Source organism: Lepidochelys olivacea (assembly GCF_965140295.1).
Source record: "Lepidochelys olivacea isolate rLepOli2 genome assembly, chromosome: 1".
NCBI lineage: Eukaryota > Metazoa > Chordata > Testudines > Cheloniidae > Lepidochelys > Lepidochelys olivacea.
In genome coordinates, this window is record NC_140411.1 from 272,446,488 (window position 1) to 272,468,020 (window position 21,533).

Sequence of the window (21,533 nt, forward strand, 5' to 3'; positions counted from 1 at the left end):
TATAGTTAACACGTAGATTGTTTATATGTGTATATTGTTTGTACAGTTCATTGGACCCCATTAAACATTTTTTAAAATTCTTTCAGATGTGCTGAACCTACCTTACAGTGAAAAAGATAATCAGTACAGTTCCCAATTACTGTATATTTTCCTGTTCTTCACACTTCCTGTCGTACCTGTCATATTTCACATAAACCAAACATTTGTAGGAAAAATTATACATTAGTGAAATTCCACACCTGTGAGTGTAAGGACACAGGCTCTGTAGCTCTTCTCAGGCCAGAAAAAAATGCCAAAAATATTCTGCCAGGGAACTTGCACCTGAAAAACGGAGTTTGAACACCCCATTACTTACTTTAGTTGTTAGTAAATTACTGAGAGATCCTGTAGGATTCTTCCAGACAGTGGTCTGTATGTAGTAGTTTATGTGCAAGCTGTGTAATACAGTTCCCTATGGATGAAGTTAATGGCAAACTCCCATTGACTTACTTGAGCCTGAATTTCATCCTAGAACTACCACAACTTCATATGCTTATACCTTTGTGTATAAAACATACAGAAAGCATCTGTTATTTTTAAGCACAGATATAATTTACTCATTGTGAAGTTGTCTTAATGCAATAATATTAATCAGTAGAATCATAACCCATAACTAATTGTTTTAGGCCCTACATTTACTAAAGCTTATTTGTTCATACAAGTTTGCACAGCTCAATGTAGCAAATCCACAAGATGCCAGTTAATTATCATACACATTGTAAGGAGAGTGATCACTTTAGATAAGCTATTACCAGCAGGAGAGTGGGATGGGAGGAGGTATTGTTTCATGGTCTCTGTGTACATAATGTCTTCTGCAGTTTCCACAGTATGCATCTGATGAAGTGAGCTGTAGCTCACGAAAGCTTATGCTCAAATAAATTGGTTAGTCTCTAAGGTGCCACAAGTACTCCTTTTCTTTTAACCTAGCCTCAAAACTCTTGGGCTAGTAAACTCCCTGGTATATAGTCTTGCTCCCTTAAAATTCATCTTCCCTGAAGAAAGGGGATATCTTCTGTTACAGGAACTGATTGTTATTCTGTGGAACTCACCTTTCAAGTAAGGAAATCCCGTACCACAGAGAATTTCGAAGGGATGGGACTAGTTCCAAAGGCCACTGAAATGCGGTAAGAGGAATAGAAAGTTCAGACAGAGAGTTGAATGCTGATTGCACAAAGAACCTAAAAATCTGTGGAGTACAACTGCATGGAACCAAAACTGAGGCTACTTTATTTAAAAAAAATAAAAGCAAGAAAGAAAAGAAACTAAGTCGCTGCCTTATTCTTTCTGTGAAATATAGACTAAATCTATTTTGTACATAAATATTTAGAAAATAGACCAGCTAAATCCCCTTCTGATGCGAAGCAACTGACCTAATGGAAATATGAGTTGACCTGGGCATCATGGAAGTAATGAACTACTGTAGAACACGTATACAACCTAACAATTGAGTCTGTTTTCTGAAGCATGCTGTGGTTGCAAACCAAGAGTCTCTTTGACTTTTCATAGTCTGTATATGGCTTTTTAAACAACCAACCAAACAAATGATCTGCATTATATTGGGCCATCTTGAACAAAGTGTTCTTTGTGGTGTCAATGCTTTGGAGGAGACACACCGTCTATTAATAATGAAAAAACAAGTTGAGAAGGAGGAAAAGAGATAAATAAGGAAATGAACTAGATTTTCCAGGATGTAAAGCAACATGTGAACCAGAAGCACTGTGGGTCAATAACTGGCTGGCAATGAGAAGCAGTTTATTTATATACAATGGAAAGCACCAAATGATTTTTTAAAAGGGTACTTGCATGTTCTCTCAGTTATTGTAGTAACCCTCTAATGGGCTTCTAAACGCTGAAGCTATGTCTCTATAGCTATTTCAAGAAGCACATGCCATTGCACTCTGAATGTCCATTCTAAGTGCTTGCGGTTAAAATTATTTTGCAGGAACTCAGCAAATTGCATGTCATCTGCCTGGTGCCTCTGGCTAGTCTTTTCAACATGGCTGGTGCCTCTGGCTATCTTTTAAACATGGCTGCCTGCAGCTCAGCAGCTGCCTAAGCAAATAGCTAGAAGTCTTTTGAAGACATAGTGTCACTATTCATGTATAATGAATTGGTCCAGATTTTCCTTTATTCACACATTTTTAAATTGTACTTCCATTGACTTCAGAGACTCCACCGTGGTTACGAAGAGAGCTACCAGGCTTAGAGTATCACAAATTGTTTTCTTTGAATACATTATATGTGGGTCAGCATATTTGACTTTCCCATTTACTATCTACTATGTGGTCTATTGTATAAGGGTGAATTTCAAAATACACAATAAAATTCACAGTCCTACTACACTGTGTATGTAAAACTTTGCACGTGTAATTACCCATGTGTAAGTACCTGTGTGTGTGTGTAATGGTCACCTATGCATTTTGGACTGGGCTTTGACAATTGGTCTTATGTGCTAGCAGGTCCTGTCTGCTTTGAACTATGCTTTATCCGGTGAAGCAAGTCATAGATTTCAATTTTTTATTCAAAAATTTGCACTACAAAGCTGTCATATTCCTTCTGAAGAATATGTATTTCTGTGTGGTCTCGGTCTGGTTTCAGGAAGACCTGGGTCTATATAATATAAATGAGAGGGACACTGAGTGGGGGAAAATAATGCTGCAAAATCCAAATAATCTCTTGCTTGGAGAGACTTCCAAAATGTTCCAAACCCAGAACGAAAAACCTGCTGTCTGAAGTGGGGCAGTGCCTGACAGCCAGTGCACTATGAAGCAGTCCTGTCCTCTACACATGGCACTGAGCTATGGATATGGGGCACCTGTCAGTGTAATGTCAAAGAGCTGCTCAGAGAAAGGAGGGCCATCAGTTCTGCTATCATAGGCAGAAATGTGAAGGCAGGAGACGCAGCAAAAAGTCACACCAATTAGTTGGTGGCCAATGTGACAAGGGCAAATAGAATAAACAACCAATATATCTCCTGCTCTCTTTCTCTGTGTATTAAGAAAGAACCCAGATGTTTTAAAATTTGGGGTCTACAACTGCATTTAGCCAAACTTTCATGTGCAAAAGAAGTCAGGAAATGACATAAAATGTCCTAAAATTCTGTTGGTAGGCCTGCTGTCTCCCTTCTCCTAAAATGCTTCTTCCCTAATTCTATGTGGGATTCAGTGCTCCAGTGGCTGGTTCAGGCCTCTCTCTTGAGTTTAGGTCATCCAATCAAGGACCAGAAAATAATATTATATGACTTATGTGTCCAGTCACATACAGTGACTAAGGAATAATCATAGGATTCTATTTACAGGTAATTCAGTGTCTGTAATTTGTTTGGATAAATAATTTGGTACATTATTGCAAATAAGAAATGTGGGAAAATTGGGTTAGTGAGAATAACTCATGATTTTATATAAATAGTCATTCACCGTGGTCTAGTATTTTCAGCACCTTCCCTTGTTTTTGTCTGAAGTTGATAGGTTTTTCTTTTTCAAATAATTCTTTGCCTCTTGACCTTCAGAATCACAAATATTTAGAAAAAAAATTGCCTTCTGACAGACTACAAGCTTGAAAGCTTCATTTATCTTCCAAAAACATACTCAGTTAGATAAACATAACCCTCTTCATGATTATTTTATATTAGTAACGCTATTTATACCTTGGCATCCTACCAAATGCATCTTGAGTCTGTTACGATGGCATGAGAACATTTCCAAAATAACACATTTCCAGTTTCCAGGAGAAAATATGCATCCCTTTCATAATCTTTTAATTCATTTATTAAAGCTCAGCCAATAAAAATAAATATTTAGCATGAACATGAGGGCCTTTTCATTTGCCTGGAGCGCCTTAGAATATTAATAGCATTTTTAAATGTAACTTGCATGTAAAATCTTAGGCCCTGATACTAGAAAGACAGGCACATCATGACATCAGACAGGCTCAACTTTCTACCTGTGAATAGTTGCTCTGATGCCAAAGAGACTACTCATGTACTTAAAGTTAAGCATGTCCATATGCTTTGTAGGAACAGGTCATTAGAACATTTCTGGTTTTTCCTTGTTCATGTATAATTACAGGTGGACCTAGAAGGTACGTCCTCCAGTTACAAGCAAGTCTCCCTCTGCATTCTTAGAACTCTGCAAAGTTTGCTGTTGTGGTTTTTTTAAGGCACTGTTTTGATACATCAAAGTAAATTATGATTAATTATTGATCTGGTTCATAATGATAGTTCTTAAAGACCAACCAAAAATGGGCCCCCATTATGCTAGGCCCTGTACAAACATAGTAGTTGATGGGTCCTGCCCCGAAGAGCTTACAGTCTAAACAGACAGTCTCCTTCCCTGACCCTAGCACACAGAGTGAACAATGTGATTGCAGGAAATAGCATGTTGGTTCCATGATTTTTTTCTTTTTGCAGAGGATGAGGGGAGGTTTAGTCAGGAGGAGATAAGCTAACCAGAAAGAAAAAGGGAAGGAAGAGGCAATATGGAAGGGAAGAGGGCGAGGGGGACAAGGACGGGGAGAGGAGGTTAAGAGAGGTAGGAGTGAAGTAAGGCTGAGATGAAAAAGACTGAGAGAGATTGGAGCAAACAGCCCATCAGCACAAGGCAGAGAAAGTCCAGTCAAAACTGTAGAGAATTTTCTGAAATCATGGAAGTTCGAAGGGCTCTGCTTAGCCTTTGAGTTCTGCTTGGCCTCCAGTTCTACTGACTGGTGTCTCAAGCTGGCTCCTTCCTGCAGTTTTTCCCCAATGGTGGGAGGAACACTGTTGCTTGAAACCTAGTGCCCAAAGAGGAAACTGCATAGCTCTGGGTAGGGGACATCCTGGAGGGCGGGGGGAAGAGGTTGCCTAAAGTGGGCCCCATTTCACATAGAATCATAGAACCATTGGGTTAGAAGGGACTGCAAGGATCATCTATTGTAACCCCCTGCCAAGATGAAGAAGGTTTGGCTGTGAACTTTCAGGGCAATATGAGCTATCTGACCAATACTGGAAGATGGGGAAAGAAGCAGAAAGTGTTGTGATGAATCTGCTAAGCAGAAAACTACTATTCCCATCAACCTCCTCCCCACTGATCTCTGTCTCTGCGATACAGCCATGTGAGCACATCTCTATTCCCTGGCTGGTTGGGGGAGGGGCAAGCTGACCCTGACCCAGGCAGGAACCTGGCACTTGGGGAAATGGCAGCCACATGGCAAGCCAGAAGCTTCAGGGAATGCGGATGCAGGGAAAGCTGCTAGGGAACTGGGTGCACAGCAGGCTGCAGCAGGAGTGGGAAACTGCCTCTGGAACAGGGTGTGCCTGCCAGACATTGCTGCCAGACTCAGGTCTGTGCAGATCTCGTGGGGAAGCAGCAGAGACTGGCCAGGCAGCTAGTGCAGAGGGGCCCCAGTGAGACCCATCACTAAGTACTCCTGAGGTGGAAACCTGCAAGCTCCTATTTGTCTCTAGCAGAAGCTGGACTAGGGTTGCCAACCCTCCAGGATTGGCCTGGAGTCTCCATGAATTAAAGATTAATTTTTAATTAAAGATTATGTCATGTGATGAAATCTCTAGGAATACATCCAACCAAAACTGGCAACCCTATTGGAGAGGCATCCCAGACACTAGGTCAGAGGAGCCCTACGCCTCTCAGAGGACTGTCCTCCCTAGGGCCCAAATAGGAACTACAATTGTTTTACATTAAATCGTAACTGTTTAAGCCCCTGTACCCAAAGTATTTGCAAACTTCCCCTATATGCCAGCCCTAGTAAAATGCCCCTGCATTTAGCCACGTGTCCCAGTTGTTATTGAGACACACCAGGTTGGACTTAGCATATGAATGCCTTCTGCTCCTGTCTCTGGACTAGTCTACACTAGAAGTGCTACAGGGGCATATTGAGAGAGATGTGATGTCTTTTGGGCTGATCTAGTAAACATTAGGGGGGAAATACAGATTGGTATTTAACATAGCATAAGTAACTGAATTAACTGGAATGAAAAAACTGTTTCACAACAGGCAAGAAAAAGAATAGATTATTATTCACTAATCTATAGTCCCCAGGAACAGGAAGCTCGGGACATTGGCCATTTTACAGATTGACAGAGTACAAAGGAGGCTTCCTGTAACTGATAGCTTAATGGTTTTATATTAAACTAAACAATCCAATACACTATCTACAGAAGACAACTGGCATAAAATCTAATAAACTGGATAATCAGTTATAGGTTAATCTACTGCTCACAGTCTCCATTCGAGGTGGCCAAGGGAGGGCAACAGAGGCTTGTCAGACAGCTAGATAATGGGCTTGCCAATTCTCAGGCCAGTCGCTACCTCCATCTGTGTCACAGATTTGAGCAGCCTTAGGGCTACCTTAAACTGTATCCACTAATATATGACCCCAAACTGGGGACCATTCACCCACTTAGAATTGTCAGAGCATTCTAATCATTCCCTCACCTACCCGTGCCTACACTAGGGCTAGGAGAGGGCTTTGTGTAGAAGCTGGCTATGCAGGGTCTATGCCAGCTGAGGAATTCTCTGCTAGTAAGTTACTGCCAATATACAGCCCCTTTACACCAACAGAGCTTCATGAAGGGCTGGGATTGGATGAGAGAATCTTATCTAATATGCTTTGAGATAAGTAACGAGAATTGGTTTATAACTGGAGCACCATATATCAGAGGCCGTAAGTGGCTACATTCATGGTGACAGATGCATTAGCAGTATATGAGAGCAAAAAAGAGAGGGAGAGAACATGAGTGACGGTGATCTAAATTTCAACCTGCCTATCAAGTAGCGATCATATGAAACCCCAGCCCCCTTCCTGCCTCCCCTGCATAGTTTGTGGCCCTCTTCATTCTGCCATTGCATGAGACTAGACTGAAAATGCATCCGGATAGGGAACATGTTTGCATATCTGAACTAGGAGGCACCAATCACACTGCTGAGTGCTATAAAATAATGCAAATAATACTAATATTACCCACACTTAATAATGGCAATGTCTAGTTTGTTTGGGTAAAGACTGCAGAATTAGGCTTGATATCAGTTTTCATCTGTCATATTTTTTAATTATTCTCTGTGTGTATGTATATATAAAGTATATCAGTGAAAATGTACTATCAAACAATCTGCAGTTGCTGTTACAGTACAGTCAGAGCATGTATTAAGCATGCTGCAGTATTTGACATAGGGGCAAGGTAAAAGTATGTACATTGGTATCCAGAGCCTTATCTTTAAACACCTTGTGTTCAACATATGTGAAATGGTTCTGAAGCTGGTGCCCTCCAGTCTGCCATATGCTATCACAATCAGACATAGATTAAAAACAGGGCATTTTAAAGGAGTCCCATGACTGATATACTGTACTTATCCATTGCATGAAAGAGAGTAGTGACTGATAATGACTGCTGGAACATCATCTTGTCAGATAATACTGGACCCAAAATATTAATCTTTCCTTGTTAGCTATAAAACATTTATTGCAAGGAGACTTGAAATTTGAACATTCAAAAGCAAGCAAACAAACAAACCCACCAAGGAAAGGCCATTATTCTTTTACCCTGTTAAAATATAACTACAGTTGTGTGGCAAAGAAGTAAATGTTTGCTAGGGTACTGTTTGAATATGTTTATTATGGTTTGCATTGTAAATATAGGAAATACAAAGCCATGGTACTGGACAGTATTAGTTTACTCTTTAATGGCACCCATCGAGAAGAGGCTTGTGCCCCTGCCTTTTTAAATTATTTTTTTTAATTTTGAAGAATTTAATTTAAAATCAGCTAAAAATGTCTTATAAAAGATACACTGCTGTTACAAAGTAATGATATTAGCCCAGGTTAATGTCTGGTGTAACGTCATTGGGTTTGACCCATTGTTTAGGTGGTTTTGTTATTTCCGTAGATAACAAAGCATGAAAGATAGTTTGATTGGGAACCAAAGCCGATGCCTTTATGTTGTTCGCGTCTTCATGTCTCTTTCTTCTCATCCTGAGTTTTCCTGTTGTCCTGTGCCTCCAGTTGAGTCTATCTGCATTCCTGTTGTTGCTCTCCCCTCGCTATGAGGTGAAGACATTGCAAGTTGCCCAAGAAAGATTCCTCAGCCCTCAAGCCCTAGCAGTAATGCACTGTGAAAAGTGGTTCAGAAATGTGCTCTCCCCTCAATCATCATCCTCTTTATGTACATTCCATAGCAAAGATATTGTTCTCTTAGGGTGAAATTCACACCAGTGCACAGTAGGCACAAAAGGTAGTTTACATAGCGTTGTGGGCTTTGTACAGTGACATTACAGTAGCTTCCAGAAACCCACTATCTCTTGGCTGCAAATCTGGGCAAGAGCCAAAGTGGTTTCTGTTTTATAGATAGTGAACCAGAGAGGTAGGGAAAGCTCCTAAAGTGATTCACCAAAGGAGAAAAAGGATGCAGTTTAGTATAAACAGGATTTATTTAAGATTTAAACAGATATTTTTTTCTCCTTGGGGAAATAAGCTGCCATTTAAATATCTATTTAAGGATATTTTACACATTGCTGCAATCACTTTCAGATGATTTAAACATATGCATAGTTATTGTTTATTCCGTCTGTCATCTCATACATTTTCATTCAGCTGCTGTTTATTTTGAAACTCCTTTGATGTATCTTGATTTTAGGTGTTGCCACACTGAGAACTCTTAGTCAAGGGAGCAAATACTTCAAAAAGACTTTTCAGCATTAAGTGTAGCCCTCCCTCTTCCTGCCCCTCCCCTCCTTAAGCAGAAGGGAAGGGAGAGGATTTAAATGCTGACCTCGCTTGTAGCAATATGTCAGCTTACCAAATATGGCTTTGCTTGCCAAATTTCTTTTAAGTACATGTCTAAACCTTTCTGATCTCTGTACAGCTCACCACAAAGTTGTGGTCTTTTGCTTGGGGGTATTTCTTGCTATCAGATACCATTACTTGTGTCTTGAGTAGGGCTCTTAGACATCCGCCCTTAGATGGTGTCATTTTCTCAATTTGTCTAAACTAGGCAGCTCTGGCATTATTATTAGTATATTATTACAGTTATAATTTATTTTACAGTAGTTCTGGAGGCCCAAACTGAGGCCAGGGCTCCATTTTGCTAGATGCTGTACAAAGACAAAAATGAAACAGTCTCTTCTCTGAAAAGCCTGTAGTCTAAATGGGGAAGTGTGACAGAGTGGGAATTGTTTGTCTGAATACTGTGTGTGCCTCAGTTTCCCCTATATGCTGCATGGTTAACTAGGTGGTGGGAAAAGGCTGTTTACTTTTGGGCAGACTACAACAAAGGTGTGAATGGTGCCTAGCTGCCTTAGGTTTGGGGTCCCAGGTCAGTGGAGGTCTATGAAGACAGTGGTAAATCCAATTACCAGGATATTTACTACCTAGCAACTCCCGACCATTGAGGGCCCACTCCCTCCACAGGAAGCCAGCTGTGTTTGACCAGCTGGACAACAAAGGATTGAGGAGGGGCCAAGTGGGACTGGCCTGGGAATTGGAACTAAGAGGGACAGAGCAGGAATCAAGCGTGGACACTACTTGGCTGGAGCTCTGGGTAACCAGAATGGACTATTCTGTAACTTTCTTTTCTCAGTGCTAAGCAAGGACTTTCTATGCTATGTTCTAGACAGCTAGTAAACCCTACTGCTTTTACAATGCTGGGTAAGAGTCCATTGCAGATGCTGAAAGTGGGGATGCATTGCTCCCTTTGGGTGTACAAGTCTCCCTCAGGTGTCTAACTCAGGTGGACTTATTGATGGGAGCTCACAGTGTGAAGCAGGGGTGCTGAAGACTCCCAGGTTCAGTCCAGGGAGGCAGTGAAACCAAGTGGCTTACCCTAGTGAAAGGGTCATACCCTAAGGGGGTCTGGCACCCTGAAGGGGTCCTCCCAGGCACTGTTCCAAAGCTGTCCCAGAGCACCATTCCTGTGGATCCGTGACAGCAAGACAAACAAATTGTGGGACGGAAAACAAAGAGGTGAAGAAACTTGTCCAAGGTCATACATACAGTAGGTCAGTGGCAGAACCAGGAATAGAACCCATGTTGCAAAGTCCCACTTCAGCACCCTACACTCTGGATGTGCAGCCTCTTGGAAGTGCTGGATGTCATAGGTTAAGGATATTTTTATTTCCAGTTTGTTTTCCTTTCCTCCATCTATGTTGTTTCATGTCTGTTTCCTTTTGTGAAAGTTAAATTGTCAAATTTGACTTGCTGAATGAATAGTCACTAAAGAACAAATCTGTCATAATTTGTGTCACCACAAAGAAGTGAACAGTTCTTAAACGGTTTGACAGATGTACCCCTTTTTTTACTCATCAATAGACTAATTTTTTGCTAATTTGTATACTCTTTAAAACTGTTTGGCTGTTTAGGCTGAAATTTGGTTGCACAATGGATTGCTTGCTAACTGCGTTCTGTGAGTATTCCTTTATTTGTTTTATGTATGATCTCTGTGATTGGTCACTTAGTTTGTGTAGTTTTATTTCTGTTCTGAGACTGGATGAACTAATGTTCATAAACTTCTTCCACATGCAGTGAATTTTATTTTGTGATTGAATATATTTCAGCTACAGACCCCAAATTCATGTTCTGTGAAAATTTTGTCTGAACAAAACTTTACTCACACATATGACTAGAGAGGGGGTGCAAAGCAAAATTCTATTTAGAAATTAGCGCCATGTTCCTGCATCATTTTTCTCAAAATTTCCTCAAGTCTAGTCACCACTCGTGATCTTGTTCTGGACTTCTTTGTAATTGGTGAAACAATGGCAAAGGTTCTGAGATATAGTTTTTTTTTCATGAGTTATTATTTTAAGATGAATTTCATCTAATGCAGGAACCTCTGCACTGGGATGAATTTCACCCCTAATGGTTCTTTTGTGCCTCTGGGGGTGGTGTTGGTACTGGGATAGCGCGTGATCTTTCACTTTTTTAATTTTATTCTTCTCTTCCATAGTTATCTTTGGAGCACCCCACACTTATCTGGCCTCTTACAGTTTTCAGAAAGTCACTTCTGAATGTTTTTATTGATGGTTTTTGTGTTGTTTGCAGTCTTGTTATAAAGTTGCGGAGACATCTCATTCTGCGAGCAATTTCTACATCTGCCTTGCTCAAAATGTAGCCCAATATTTTCTCCAGCACCTCAAATTTTATTCAGTATGACACTTTTCCTACTCATGCAGGAAAAATACATACTAGATACAGTTATTTCCTTTGACCTTCTAGCCTATGTTTGTGCCTTTCTCTTGTTTTCTTGTTGATGTCTTTCTTTCTGCAATTACTGTTCTTAATTATGACTTTCTTCACTATCTGGAATTTTTGAAATTCTTGCCATTGCTCATCATTATCTTATAAACTTCATAACATCGCCCAAAGAGCTCGTTAAATATTATAACTCCTCTCCTATGCACACGCTAAATTATTGGTGTTGTCCACACAGAGGCCTAATCTTCATATAAAAGTTATATCAACATCACCATATTGCTCAGCAGTGTGGATTTTTCACACCTCTTACTGACACAGCTATGTGGACCTAACCCCCAGTGGAGATACAGCTGTGTTAATGGAAGAATGCTTTCATCAACATCGTTCCTGTCCTTCGGGGAGGTGGTGTTCCTACGCTGGTGGGAGCTGCATCTATGCTACAGGGTTATGTCAGCATAGCTACAGCAACACAGCTATGCTCATATAGAATCCACAGAGAAGTGTCTGAGGATATGCCTAAGCTTCATCAGCACCATGTTCAGTTTTTTATGGGTGAGTCTTTACAGCATAGTTAGCTTGGGTTTTAACTCCACTGTTACTGCTGATTTGAGTTCCATGCACACACAAAAATCTCCAGCTTGAGTTAAGTGGTACTTTAACCAGTGTTGGGTTGAAGCTTGAGTGCTGCTAAAGTTTGAGCTAGTAATGCAAGAGCTCCAGCTGCAACAGCTCGAGTTACAACAACTCATCATCAGCTAATCCAATCACTCTGCTATAGCCGTATATTGAATCTTGAACAGAGTATGAGGATGTTCCAGTGATATTGGGGGAGAAGAATATTGAAGTCAAGATCCACTGTGAATATTGAGGAGTAAAATTTTGACTTTAGAAAGGAATTATTTGGCATAATGTGTGAGGAATGGTGGGTTCCCAGACAGTCTTCAGATACTACCACTCTGCAGCTAACTGGTACCAGCAGGAGACATGGAATGGGGGACCCTAGCTTACCAGAAGCACTGCCCACAAAGCTCCTGATTGGAAGAGAAATCCGGCCTCTCTAATTGGCTTAGACAGTGGTTCCCAAACTTGTTCCGCTGCTTGTGTAGGGAAAGCCCCTGGCGGGGCGGGCCAGTTTCTTTACCTGCCGTGTCCACAGGTTCGGCCGATCGTGGCTCCCAGTGGCCGCGGTTCGCTACTCCAGGCCAATGGGAGCTGCTGGAAGTGGCGCGGGCCGAGGGACGTACTGGCCGCTGCTTTCAGCAGCTCCCATTGGCCTGGAGCAGCGAACCGTGGCCACTGAGAGCCACGATCGGCCAAACCTGCAGACACAGCAGGTAAACAAACTGGCCTGGCCCACCAGGGGCTTTCCCTGCACAAGTGGCGGAACAAGTTTGGGAACCACTGGCTTAGACGCACTATTTAAGCGAGAAGGAGTCACAGGAATTTGTCTGAGCAACTAGGTGAATCCCTAGTTGGCTGGTACTTTGGACTTTGCCCTTTAGCCTGAATCCTGCCTTGTTCCTAATTCCTGTCTTCCTGTCCTATTCCTGGTTCCTGCCCTCCTGCCTTGTTCCATTTCCCTGCTTCTATGCCCTACCCTTAGCTACTGACTCTGGCTCCAACCCTTGGGTTCAGTCCTGCCTGTCTTTGGCTCTGATCCCAGTTCCTGACTCCCAACTCCTGCTCTGACTGCTAGGCCTGACCACCACTGCTCTGAGCACCAGGTCTGACCGCCTATGTTCCAGTCCATGACATAATATAGCTAATATGCCATTGTTTAGCTGTTAGGGAAGGACCTGGACTGGAATTTTCTTTGTATTCTAATGTCTTTCTCTATATTAATGAAATTTGGGTTGCAGAAAATGATTTCACTTCACCCTGCCAGTACCATGTACAAGGAAATAGTGACATTAAGGAATACAATTAAAGGCGTCATTTGTGACTTTGCTTTGTAAAGTCGTATTTAAAAATAAAAATGATTTCTGTATTGTAACAGATTTAATTTCCATGATTCTTGTAACCTTTTGCTCCCATATTCTATTAGCTTAGTTGCTTAATATGCCCTCAGGCTCAAGTTGGTTATGTAAATGAGACCACAAGCGAGGACACCCGCACAGGGACTGTTAGCTACTAAAACCACATTTGCAATCAGTCTTTCATTATATTTAACCTTGGCCAAACACAGCTGGATGAGGTTCAGTCCTGAGTTATTAGACAAACAGAGTGAACAGACTGAATAAGTATGGCCCATTGTTCTTTTTTTATTAAGGTAACTATTTTTCATAACTTAATGGCTTCATGGACTGTACTTCAAAAGCCATTATTGCAGTTCAACTCATAAGTTAGTTTCAAACAAAGATTGTCAGTAGAATAAAGTGAAATATAAAAAGTGCCTTGGACCTCGCAGACCTAGAGCTGTAGCTCACGAAAGCTCATGCTCAAATAAATTGGTTAGTCTTTAAGGTGCCACAAGTCCTCCTCTTCTTTTTGCGAATACAGACTAACATGGCTGTTACTCTATGACCTAGCCAGGTGATCCCAACTCAGGCTTCCACCGGTGACACTCATGCCTTTCTTGGACATTAGTCTGGTGTCCTAGAAAGCGGAACATCAGTGTTGCTTGCTTGGTTCAGAACTAAACTAGTGCCTAACAGCTCAAGGATCTGGAAGTCAAGCCACCTCTATCACCCTGCTGACAAATTGTACCAGGTGCCAAATGGTCAGTTCTGAAAATCTGGCCCAGTTCATCCCATAGACAAAATACCTGCAAAGATTTTGTTTTTTCCAAATATGTGGCTACTTACTGATCTATATTACAGGAAAGTTAATTGATACTTTGCTCTATATTTGGGAGCCTGTTTTTGAACCTCACTCCAAGAAGTGAATCCCATAAAAATCACTTCTGGCAATGAACTTCTTAGAATGATAGAGTTCATGAGTGGGGGAACAGAGGGGCTTGAAAGTGTCTTTGAAGGGAGTAAATATTAGAATTTCCATACATTTATTCTAGTTTTAAATGTTCTTTTTCTTATAAAGGCTTTCAAGGAAGCTCTAGCATGTCTCATGTTCCAACATCTGCCTCCGATGTATTTGACACACTTCACTAAAGGAGCTGAGCTCAACAGAGTATTGAGACAATGCTGCCAAAGGCAACAGATGATATTTTAGGAGTTCTAAATTCCGGAATATTATCACTATTCATTGTGCTGTATGAGAGAGCAGCGATTAAACTTTCTGTCTCTTGATACAGTGTTTGAAGTCATCTGCTGATATCCCTGGAATAGTGTCAGATTGGATCTGCTGGACCCTCAAACACTAGTCTATGCTATTAGCCAGTTTCTTTACAGCTATTAGTGTGTTTCACACATTGTAGAATGTGTTCTGCATCTATCTGTCTACCTTGGGTGATTCGTTCTTAACATTTTTGTGCTGGTGACTTAAAGATTTAGTTCCACTTGCACCACTGCTGTGATTGTTATATTCTCTAAGAACTTAGAGGAAATGCAAATCTATTCAGCTGTTTAAAATACATTGAAATGTCATAAAGACTTTTATAACTCATATACATTTCTGCTTAGTTTTAGCTGAACTTGTTACAGGTCAGAATCTGAAGAATTATGGGGAAAATCTGGTAGCAACTCTTATATTTAGGTTGCCCAACACTTTCCTTTATAAAAGATTCGGGCAACTTTTTCTGAGGTGTATCATCTTCATTGTTACCACAAACCTTTGAAATTTAGTAGGGAGAAAGCCCTCGGACTAAAGAAGTGCCTTTGTCCTTATCCCGTGTGATTCCATTCAGGTTTAGCTAAGATATAAATGGTTTAACATCACCATTTGCTTTCTCTCACTGGTGTTCTTCAGGGAAATGTTGAGAGCCTGCCAGAATAATAACTGAACAAGAACATTAGAAAGTGCTGGGCTCATAATGCCCCCAAAGGTGCAGCCACAGCACGTGCGGCATTGGGAACTATAGGAACAGACAGCCTCTGTGTATGGAGGGAAGAGAGCACCTAAGCCTTTCTCCTGGCCTGCAGTCCTAGCACTTGGCCCTAGTAATCTAGGTGCCAAATACAGTTGGGCTTCTTGTATCAATGTGACTGGAAAATAAAGAGGCTCTAACCCAGAGATCTAGTCTATGAGCAATAGAACTGCAGTATACCACCAGAGAGAAGTGAAAGAAGTGAAGCCCGCTACCCGCGGGGGGTGCATTTGAGAGGTCTGAGGTGCGCCCTGCATGGTAACTTGTTGCTTAAGTGGTGTAAGGCTGTGCTGAAGGTTCAGTGTTTGAACCATGGTGTCAAGGAGGAATGTGACGCAGCAGGGAGGGGGGAGTGTTGACCTGGGAATGTGGCAGGGGAGTTTCAATGGGAGACCTGAGAGCCTGTAACCTGAGCCAGGAGGGGGAGGGGGAGGTGACACCTCTGCCCAGGAATGTGAACAGAGGCTGCAGGAGAGAGCCTGCTAAGGGGGGGGGGGGGGGTTAGTTTCAGTTTGGTGCTGGGTGGTGGAACGCAGGGAACCCCAGGGCTGAGGTCTAAGCTCCCTGCTCCCCCAGAAGGACTTGACTGAGGGGTCCTGGTTGTACCCACAAGCTCTGTTTAAGACTGTGTTCCTGTTGTCCAATAAACCTTCTGTTTTACTGGCTGGCTGATAGTCTCAGTGAATCCCAGGAAGAGGGGTGCAGGGCCTGGACTCCCCCACACTCCGTGACAATTTCACATTACAGTTTGTTTTTTCCTTTTTTCCTCCCTCCTCTCCCCACCACCATGAAACTGCATTTAAAACAAACAAACAAACAACCCTGTTATTTAGACTGTAAAGTCAAGCACTCAAAAACTGGGAAATGCCTGAATTTTTGTTTCTTCTGCAACTTTAACTCTGGCTCCTTGTGTGCCTTATTTTACTCTCTTTAATTACATGCTATTTTTCCCCACAGGACCCCTGCTCGTTCAGTGCACAGGGTAATCATTATAACAAATAATATTACCAAACAAAAATCATGTCCTTAAAAAAAAGAGTTAAAATTGAAAGTGCATTTCAATAGAATCCAGTTAATTCTCAAAAATCAGTACTATTTCCTTATAAAAATTTTGCGCCTTTAAAGAAACTTCAAGCATTTTTAAAATATATATATATATATTGCTGTCCAACAATACATATATTGGTTTGTTGAAGAAAAATGACACTGTGTGATATTGAAGAACTGGTAAAAAGACTTGCAATATATTCTTTTATTGGAAAAAGCTATACATAAAACAAGATCAAAACAGAGGGAGTTTGAGTTCATTTGGGCTCCATTCATGGATTATGTGAAAGAATGACTGCAAACCCCAGATGTGCCACTTGAACTGCAATTTACTAAAAGCACCTTTTATGTTTACCTCATTAGATTGGGCTGCTTCCAAATTACTGTAAACCAAAGCTTCTTGACTGTGGTCTGTAGAATGCTGACTGTCCACAGAACAGTTGCTCGTGGTCTGTGGAGGACTGGCCAGTCACATGATGTAGGCTTCTTCTCGGTTGCTAAATAGCTTTAGAAGAAGCTAAACACCATTAAATTCTTTCCTAATACCTCTTTTCCAAGTAAACAATTGCAAAGGGAAGTGGTCTGTGCCATTGTGAAAGGGTGAGTGAGGACGTGATTCACAAGGCAGGCTTTGTATTAAAATGTGGCCCACAAGATGGAAAAAATGTGGTAGCCCTGTGTCATAGGGTCTCTTAGCCCCTTTAAGAGGAGATGGGCCCAGTGCTGCCTGTCATAATCCCTGGGATTGTGTGCATTGAACACAAAATTGGCCAATAGTCAACTCCAAAACTCCATCCAGTTTTAAAATAGAACTGTGAGCACAGGGTCAGAAAAATGCATCCTATTACAACATGGAACATGGAATGTAGACAGTGCAGGAAAGGGTCCCTACACCATCTGAAATGTGGTATGGCAGGGAGGTGCAGGCCTCTTTATCATGTAGAACCCAATGAACAAATGGGGGAATAAAAGGACTCTTAGGGTATGTCTACACTGCAATTAGACACCCATGGCTGTCCTAACCTCAGGCTCTCGGGTTTAGACATTTAGGTTGTTTAATTGTAGGGCAGACGTTTAGGCTCGGGCTGCAGTTCTGGGATCCTTCCCCCTCGAAGGGTCCTAGTGCCTGGGCTCCAGCCTGAGCCCAAACATCTACACAGCAATTAAACAGCCAGTTGCGGGTGTTTGATTGCAGTGTAGACATGCCCTTAGACCATCCAGAACCCAGGAAACTGTAACCTAGAAATAGGTGGAGGGCAAGTCTCCTATTACAATCTGGAACACAATATGTGAACAGTGAAAGCACAGGCTCAGTGGAAGTCCCCTGTCAAATGCATATGGTATTGGTGGAAGCACAGGAAAACCCCAATTATAAGCTGAAACTCAGAATGTAAGTCATGTGAATGCAGACTCAGTCAAAAAGCATTCATTCTAGCTTGGAAGGAACCTAGTAAATAAATGCCACCATCACAGCATCCCAATGTCTATAAGTAGAAAAAGGTCTTGTCAGGATTCAGAACTTTCTGGTTGATTTGTATGTAGAGCTTCAGATCTAAACACCTCCAAGATTCAGGGGTATTTGGATCCAGAGTTTTGGTTCTGGCCCTATTCAAATATTTTTCTGATCTGTAGTGCTTGCTATGGGAAGGTTATGAACTATGCTGAGTAAAAAAATGTCTCATTTGGAAAAAGAGAATCACTGTTGTTAAATTGTTTCCATAAGTAGCAGTGGTAGAAACAGCATGTATTTTCCAATGTTCTAGTATTGTTACACTGCTACTCGCTTCTCTGAGCGTACACATCAGAATCTCAACCCACATCTCTGCCCATCATCATCTGTAGGAGTGATCCATGCTGATGAGGGATTACCAGTGGAGCACAGTGGTAGTGGGGAGCCTTCAGAGTCTGATTAAAAACAAATGGATTTACTAAAATCGTGGGCCTGACTTTCAACTGGTGTAATTGTCCTATACCCATATCCCTCAACTGTTCCTCATTTCCAGTGAGTTACTCATTTTAGTCACAATTACCTAAGACTCACGAACTTGGTGTCCCTCATATTTGCTGTTGAAATTTGTTGTAAATTACCATGAATCTGAGATTATAAAAAGAGTTTTTCATGCTTAAGCAATGAGTCCCACAGCATTTTGTTTCTTCCTGCATAATTTTTTTTTATATCCTTCATTTTGGGTCTTTATCACATACTTTATTACACATTTGGATCTAGGCAAGTTGAGAGACATGGGTGTGCCAATTAATGCCAGCTGAGGGTATGATCCAGTGTGCATACAAGGATACCAGTGGGACTGAATTGATCCTATTCAGGTCGAGTCCATACCTAGAAGAAAGGAGGCCTGTCTCTTTTGCACTTATTTATCAGTTTTCTTTGAGCAATCTACAATAAATCTCTGGCATAACAAATAGCTTCAAAATCCGTTCTTTGTCTCTGCCTCAGAGGAAAATAACAAACAATACACAGTTATGTCCCTATGCTTGCTCAATCATTTTCCTGTACAATAAACAAGTTCTTACCAGGGCCAGGCTGATTAAGTACCTTTTGGCCTCTCCTGTGTGTCTCATTGAAATGGTTTCTTCTTATACTCAGTGACTGAATGAGGTGCAGTCAAGTTTGAAAGGCATAGTTACAGTTATCAACGTGGTATGCAGGATTTGTGCTAGTCCATGCTAAACAAACAAACAAATCCAAACTATATATGGCCCCAGATGGGCTGATACCCACTCACCTTCCATTAAGGAATTTACCCTTCACCATATCAGGCACTACTGAGCTGGGACAGAGAAATAATTTTCACATTCACTTTAACAGCTCTGAGCACCTGCGTAGGGCTTTTGCTACAGTTAACATCTGAGATATTATTATGATTTATTATGATATTGTAGCACTTAGGAGACCTAGTCATGGACCATTGTGCTAGGAAAATGATTTTTGCAGCTGCATTCTGCATGGATATGAGTGGGGGCAAGACTGCTCTTGTCAACACTAGAAAAAAAGAAGTTGCAATAATCAAGATTCATGATGATGAGAGCCTGGTTAGAGTTTTAACTGTGTGGATTGATGGGAGAGGCTGTTTCTTAGAGACGTTGTGCAGAAAGAATCTGCAAGACTTAGATGTAGCCTGGATGTGAAGACCTACAGAGAGTTCTGAGTCAAAAATGATATCCAGGTTACAGGCCTAAGTGACAGGCAGAAGAGTGGTGTACTCTTCAAAGATCAAGAAAGGAGGTAGCGGGAAGGGCTTGGAGGAAGATGAAGAGCTCTTAGTTTTAGCCATGCGGAGCTTGAGCTGAAGGCTAGACATCCATGAGGAGATATCAAAAAGACAGGCTATGATTTTAGTCTGGATAGAAGGAGAGAGAAAAGCATGCTTGTATTGTGAGGGGGAAGAGCCGGAGGAGAGTGAAAAGTTAAGGAGACGAGTAAGGGAGGGGATGAGAATAGGTGTGAGGGAGATGAGGAGAAAGAATGGGGTCCCTGGGGCAAGTGGAGCAGTTAAAAGAGGAGAGCGGATGGGAATAATAATGATATGTAACATGTTTGTTAAGGCAGAAAGCCATGGAGCTTTAGATTTTAAAGATGATTTATGCAGGGAAAACCAATTAATCACTATTGCTACAAAATAAAGCATAGTAGATCTTGATAATATTTAGACCTCATCAAATACTATCCCTCACCCCATCCTCCCTCCAAAAAGGAATATTTTGCAAACAGTAGAGTTTCTAGTTGATTTGAGCACATTCAGGCTGTGAATTCACAAATCTTCAAAACTGGTCTGCCCCACTTGAATGAATGCATGTGTTCAATGGGCAATACATTTATTCAGCCACAAATACGTGTCCTGGACGTAAAATATGTATGTGCGTCCTACCCGCAAACATTCTTAGTTGATGAATTTTGAAGCTTGGAGTTTAAATACCAACATCTGATACTTTGTTAAAAATCTAGTGTGCCATTTGTGCACTTGTGATATTCTTCCAGTATTTTTGAATACTGAATAGATAACGGGGCTAATATACAAATGCTCACCTAATTTTGTATCCAATGAATACCATTCAGCTAGAACTAAAGCTAACAGTGCTACTGTATGAGACTGTATAAATAACTCATGTCGCTACTACCTGTGATGTCTGCTGTTCTAGCTACTAATTCACATTCTTCAGTTCCTTTCTATAGATTATAAAGCATTGGATCTTCTGCAGTAGCTATCCTGTCAGCTAAAATGACAGCAACTACAGCTAAAGTTTCCGGTTCTGACTCATTATTTTCCACCTTAACCTGTGCTCTCTTAATGTAATATTAGAGGGAATTACCAGACAGTGCTACTGATAGTCTTTTAAGTTCTGTTTAACTGAATGTACAGGCAGTTTCATCTTGGAGAAAGGCTTTTTGTTAGTGGTGTTTGTGACAACCAACTGGGGTTCCCAGAACTGTGACCCACTGTGTTACCCATCTCAGCCTCAGCAAATCAGCTGAGATGGGTAACATCTTTTGTTGTTGCTAAGCTATGTGTCAGCTTCCTGACACACCAGCTTGTCTGCCTTGCCAGCAAACTTTTCAGGACTCTGCCTGTCCAAACCTGGCCTAGCAGGTAACAATCAGTGAACCGCAATTCCTGAGTTCCTCAGCAATGTCTATCTGCAATGCTCAGCCCCTCGCACTGTAGCACCCACAAAACCTTACCAGATTTGCTGCTCTTTTAAAGAGACAGTACACAGCAGCTTATTAGCTCAACTGAGGTTGACAAACCTTCCGCTTCAGACAAAGCACTAAGATGGTTTATGATAAAAGTAAAACAAATGTATTAACAAAAGGGCATAGGCATACGTGATACCAAATAGAAAGAACTAAGATAAAAATGTCTGTGGATAAAAAGAAAACATGCTTCTAAGACTAAAACTTAATTTAACCAGCTATAGTTTTGTTCAAGATGGTTTCCCAAGTTAGAGCAATGTCTCCAGTGTGACTGGCTGTTCCAGCCAGGATCCACTCTTAAAGAATCAAAGTGCTGCTTTCTTGTTTCCCCAAGAGATGGATAACTTAGGGGTTCCCTCCTTCTCTTTTTATAGTCCAGTTTATATTCTTCTGAAGGGTCTCTCCAGCTAAAGTTCCTTTCCCCTGCTGGGTATAAATACCATGCTGTCTGGTGTAGATTCCATGGTAGTTCCTCGCCCACTGGTGATTTTTACAAAGCAAATGATCTCTTCCTGCAACCTCTGATACAAATGAATATCCCATTGAATTTGGCCAACACCTCAAACCGGGTATGGC

At 41.4% G+C, this 21,533-nt stretch overlaps 1 long non-coding RNA gene across 1 annotated transcript in view; it reads left to right on the top strand.

Moving 5' to 3' along the window:
• The window catches only part of LOC311515560, a 49,668-nt gene that overhangs the window by 22,060 nt on the left and 6,075 nt on the right, over positions 1 to 21,533 (top strand). The window contains exon 2 of the long non-coding RNA XR_014710178.1: positions 10,386 to 10,429. This is a non-coding gene — a long non-coding RNA (uncharacterized lncRNA). The remainder of the gene's footprint in view (positions 1 to 10,385; positions 10,430 to 21,533) is intronic.